Raw genomic sequence first — 6,057 nt, forward strand, 5'->3', positions numbered from 1 at the left:
ATAAAATAAGAAATATTATTGCGGAACTGAAATCAACTCGAAGTACGTATATCATTATAACTTTTAAAAGCTAACTCTCAACGTACAAATACTTTGGCGATTTTTCATAAAACTTCAACGTTACCTAGTTGCTGAAATTCAGTTTCAAAACAACTTTTCACTTCATTCGTTGACTTCGGTCATATGATATTAGTTTAAATGTCAAATTAATTTTACAATAGTAATGGTATATTTTGTAGAGTTAGGCATACTATATTTTTGTCTAATTTATTTAAGACTAGCTTTCCGCCTGCGGCTTCGCCCGTTTTTCAAAGAAAAACCCGCATAGTTCCCGTTTCCGTGGGATTTCCGGGATAAAACCTAGCCTATGTTACTCGTGGATAATGTAGCTTTCGAATGGTGAAAGAATTTTTAAAATCGGTCCAGTAGTTTATGAGCCTATTCATTACAATCAAACAAACAAACAAACAAAGTTTTCCTCTTTATAATATTAGTGTAGATATCTGTAACTTCATCAATTGTATACTTTACTTTATATTTAGAGATTTAGAAAGACACCTTTTGAAGTAAAATTCATGAAATTGCACACTACAGAGCGTACCTACCGAATATAATTTATGTACCTACATATTTATATAAAACCTATACAAAAATTTATTAAACCAGCATGGAAGACATCTTGATCCTTGTCTCGGTTCGACCTTCTACAAAGATAAACAGCAAATTTTCAGGCTCGCAGAGCATAAAAAGCTGATCACTTAAATTGCCATGATACTATATCTGTAAGTAAAATCGATCAGTGAAACAGATGTAAAATGCATCTCCTGTACCCCACAAGGGACACGGAACTATAATTTAACATACCAATACATTACTAGGAGTAGGGTGTCCCACTATTGGTATACTAAGCGCGAAAGAACTTGTAGTTTTGCATACACTGATCACGAAAAAAATACATAAACAACGAAATTACTAGTACGTCAAAATTTTTTTGCTAAATTTTTCCTGAAAATCCATGTTTTCTTCTCTAGCTTCGCGCAGCCGACATATACCTACCGCTTCGCTGATATGAGCATTTTGTCTATGAAAACCATGGACTAATAGATGAAAACATAATCTTAAACGATAGCTCACGTGCTGGCTGCAAAGTTGGGCGGGTTGCTTGTTAAAAAATGCTAAACTATAACCTCCTTTGAGCTTATTATACCAACAGTGGGACACCCTGTATACTCGAAAAGCATTACCCCTCTGAATACAGTTAAGTAAAAATACCTAAGCTTTTGTACAATGAAGCCATGAAAAAAAACATTAATTCGTTGAGAACAAAAGTAAACAACAATAGAACGGTTGAGGTAATATTTATAGCTTTGTGTTCGTTCTTTTGTTTGTTTGATTAATTGATTCCAGTAATGTATTGACTGATTGCGTGATTAATGATGTTTTAAATGGATTGTGACCGTAATTGTGTTGAATAGAATATCTTAATGTATTAGTGGAATTGATATGACTGTGATTTTCGAACGAATGTTTTCTTGAGAATTTATTGTTATTAAAAATATACCGAAAAATATACTACCGTTTTCGTTTTTGTGTTTGTCACGGCCACCGGGTAATATTTAAAACGGCTGGGCTAATTTTAATATGACTCTCGTTGGTTGATAGATACGTTTTTATTTTTTAGAACGTGGACGTAATCACAGACTTCGGAAAATACCAATACAGTGGAAATGCAAAAAAATGTTGTGTGGTTTTATGAAACCACGGTAAAAGTGAAACTGTTCGAACGGTTCCGAACACTGCTTTGTGTAGCAAATATCGCGTGTCGGTCGGCTACCGAGTAGGTATACCTACACCTATACACGCGACATGCGCTACACAGACCAAAAAGTTTGAGACGATGTAATAAAAGTTTCACTTTAAAATAGTTAAAAATCAATCATTCATAGTTCGCCATTGCTCAGATTGGCAAAGAAAAACATAAGTAGTTAAGAAAAAACTCAATATTTTATCTACCAACTCGCACTTGGCCAACTTAGCTAATCTATTATACTAATACATATTATAAAGCTGAAGAATTTGTTTGTTTGTTTGAACGCGCTAATCTCGGGAACTACTGGTCCGATTTGAAAAATTCTTTCGGTGTTAGATAGCTCATTTATCGAGGATGTCTATATAATATTATCATCATGCTACGACCCACAGGAGTAGAGCCACGGGGGTGAAACCGCGCGGATCGAACGAGCTAGTATTTTACTATGCTTATGACTTTAACCCTCATAAAAAGCCTATTATCCCGAAGTGGAAACGAATATATTACACTTAAAGTATATATAAGTACTGCTCCGCGCGGTTTCACCCCCGTGGCTCCTCTCCTGTTGGTCGTAGCGTGATGATATATAGCCTATAACCTTCCTCGATAAATGGGCTATCTAACACCGAAAGAATTTTTCAAATCGGACCAGTAGTTCCCGAGATTAGCGCGTTCAAACAAAGAAACTCTTCAGCTTTATAATATCAGTATAGATATCACACATTAATGTTGTCTAAGCCCAAATTTACCATTTGTTAAACAACTTAATTGAAAGACGAAATTCAATTATTAAAGGTATAAATACATTCTGTAATGTCTGGACCCGTATTTACAAACCATCTTCAGACTCGAATTCAAACATTTATTCATTGTTCAAACACAATTAAGTTATAATGAATGTCTTATTTATTTATTTGAAACAATTAGATGACGGACCATTAATGTTAGTACGTGACTTATATAAGCTACTAGATTTCCGCCCGCGGCTTCGCCCGCGTTTTCAAAGGAAAACCCGCATAGTTCCTGTTCCCGTGGGATTTCCGGGATAAAACCTATCCTATGTGTTAATCCAAGTTACCCTCTATATGTATGCTAAATTTCATTGTAATCGGTTCAGTAGTTTTTACGTGAAAGAGTAACAAACATCCATACATCCATACATCCATACATCCTTACAAACTTTCGCCTTTATAATAGTATTAAGAATTAAGATTAAGATAATGTTAGTAAATACTAAATATTAAAAAAATAATACTGATTTGGATTTTCTTCTGAAATAATATAAAAATATGTTTGTTTTTTAATGTTTTTTTAAGACTGATTTTTTAACCAGGCTACGATTAGGTCTATCCTTAAATTAAAGAAAATATAGCCTATTTCACACCGGAATAGCGAAGCTTTCTGCTGTTAAAATAAATATTAAAATCTGTAGAGTTATTTTTGGGACCTTTTGAATTAATTTTACAAGCTTTGAAGACAGCAAACCCTCATCTTATTAGGGTAGATGGTGTACAGATAATCATATTAAAATAACACATAAACACAACCCTAATGTATTAAAATAACGTATTATATTATATTCGAGCTTTTTGGAAATAAGCTTTGGCCCAAAATTGTATTTAAGTATTAAGATTTTTTTTTCGTTCATATGTTTTACAGTACTGAAAAGCTCATGTTTCGATATACATATAAAGATAGAAGAGTATATGATACATATAAAGGATTTATTTAGTGATGAACTCAATTATTTGTTCTTGGGTCTGGGTGTTATTATCTATATATATGTATTTATTAAATATTATATTTATCGTCGCCTAGTACCCACAACACAAGCCTTAATTGAGCTTACTGTGGGACTAGGTCGATTTGTGTAATAATGTCCTATAATATTTATTTATTTTATTTATTTAGGAAAATTATTTTATACTTAATACCTATTATGCTGATCAAGCTCTATTTTGAGTTTATATCTGAGGGCTATTGATATTGATTTCGATTTTTTTTAATAATTGTCCTAAATGGACTGACTTAACTAATGCAGAAGTAAATAATTATTCTATATTTTTTCCATACAAATTAAAAAGCTTGACTTAGGTAATATGAAATGATTTTTATTAATTAATGTGGGAAAATATCAACATAATGAATAATTAAAACTGTAACATATTCATTTATTCATTGTTTATGTATAGGCATATACTTACTCAATTGATTTTCAAGGCATGACGAACCAACAAAATACACCCCTATTTAAAAAAATGAAACAACACACATTAAAAAAGCTTTTATAGCGAAATATTTGCAAAATAGTTCATGTATCTGTTCCACCAGCCAGCAATCATATTTAAACCTTTAGTTCTAAATTTCAAAAAAAGTAAATTAAATACAAAAAGGTCGAATATGATGGCTGGCTGCATAAGAACATATTTTTTATTTTTTATTGATTGTTGACTGCAGGCTGGATGTTTTTTATTTTTTTTAACCTTTTTCAAAATGGCGTAGGCTTCGCCGTTTCGCGTCCGTTCGCGGCAGTACGCCGCTGCGACTGAAACCAACCCCCTGTAGGGGGTGTGCTATACTTATGTGTTTACATCTTAAATGGGGTGTGCATAGAGCAGCTTTGACGTAGACGTTTTTATTATTGTACTAATATTTTTTGGTGTTCGGAAATAATGTAGAGTTTGAGGTGCTATATAACTACATAGTTAGTTTGTTAATGGCAAAATATAAAAGGGAAAAATAATAAAAATGTTTCATAGACTTTATGCATCATGTATATTGCGAGGTAAAGACAATACTTCACTTAATTTATGTTTATTATTAAATGAGACGATATAAAAAGTGTGCGTTGGCCGGGAATCGAACCCGGATCAACTGCTTGGAAGGCAACTATGCTGACCATTACACCACCAACGCATTTACTTGTAGGTACAAAATATCCCGTGAATATACTACACTACTATAAATGTATTGTTGATTAACTTGTACATACAAGATAATATTGTTAAATTATAAAATTTAACAGCACTGTGATGAAAACCAGAGGTAGGTAAATAAAAAGGCTCTACATTGTAGAAGTCTTCCATTTTTGCGTATACTATATTATAAGCGAAGGATTGACGTAACTCTGAGTGACTGTTAAGTATTTTCGTTGCACCATGTTCAGTTTTTTTTTACTCATTATAATAGAAGCCACGACCAGGGATCTCTTTCAGTTGGAACATAGAGTAAAACTTTTGGGCGCTACTCTTTTCCTCCCTCTATTTAATCTATTGAAGAATACGCTACTATATTATATATTATATATTATATTAAATACATCGTCCTGATTTCGTTTGTTTTGATTTATTTGACCTTCATAATATTATGTTGGTACTTACTAAATTCAGACATTGATAAGACAAAAATTTATTCTGATTGAATATATACATTGCAAAACGTTCAAATTTCACCGAATCAACATGTTTTACACCGACGTAATTTATTGTGACTTTTAATGAATCCACGATATGAAAGCATTACATAGATTGAAATATGTCCAATTAATTATTTGTCATGTTAAAAACTCTGCATAATTAATTTATAATATTCTGTCTCTATAGCTTCATTACTCTTTACTCGCTGTGGTACAAATATACAGTATAAAGTACTACCACAGTATTACCATTATTTCCTACAGTAGTGCGACGAATGTACTTGTGCAGAGAAACGGAGGGGAACTGGCGGGGGTCGGGCGACGCGGGCCGCGTAAAGCTAACACGCTTAGTTCGCTTTACCTAGCGCGAAAGGATGACGCAGTCGTATTTTTGGTGTAATAATTTTATTATACATAGTTACTTACATATTCTATTATGGCGCGCACAAACTGTTCGGTTTACGGATGTAAATCTACATTGAAATCCCAGAAGGAAACAATATTTCAGAAAGATTGTATTAATTGTATCTGTTGAATTAAAATCAAAGCTATGTTATACATGTTGTCCTCATTATTTTCTAGTCAGATTGTACATCCCAATGCGAATGCATTACTTAGTTAAATGTTATAATATACAATTAAGAACATCCAAAAATAAAGTGTCCACGTAAATAATATTTAGCAGTGCAATATCTGTAATTATATATTTATGAACAAATAATTACATCAGATTTAATAATCGCAATTATTTTGAATGTACATATGAATAAAGATTTCATCATAATATTAATAATCACAATTGTTTTATTTCCCATTTGTTTCAACCCTAGCG

The 6,057-nt window shown here is 32.4% G+C and overlaps 1 non-coding gene across 1 annotated transcript; it reads right to left on the reverse strand.

The window, feature by feature from the left end:
• Nucleotides 1-4,654: 4,654 nt before the first annotated feature.
• TRNAG-UCC (transfer RNA glycine (anticodon UCC)) lies at nt 4,655-4,726 on the reverse strand. The gene has a single exon. It is a non-coding gene; the product is annotated as a tRNA-Gly (tRNA).
• Between the last annotated feature and the right edge of the window lie 1,331 nt (nt 4,727-6,057).

Source organism: Colias philodice, chromosome 22 (genome assembly GCF_061535455.1).
Source record: "Colias philodice isolate Cphi_HAF_F1 chromosome 22, ilColPhil1 Martin Lab GWU primary, whole genome shotgun sequence".
NCBI lineage: Eukaryota > Metazoa > Arthropoda > Insecta > Lepidoptera > Pieridae > Colias > Colias philodice.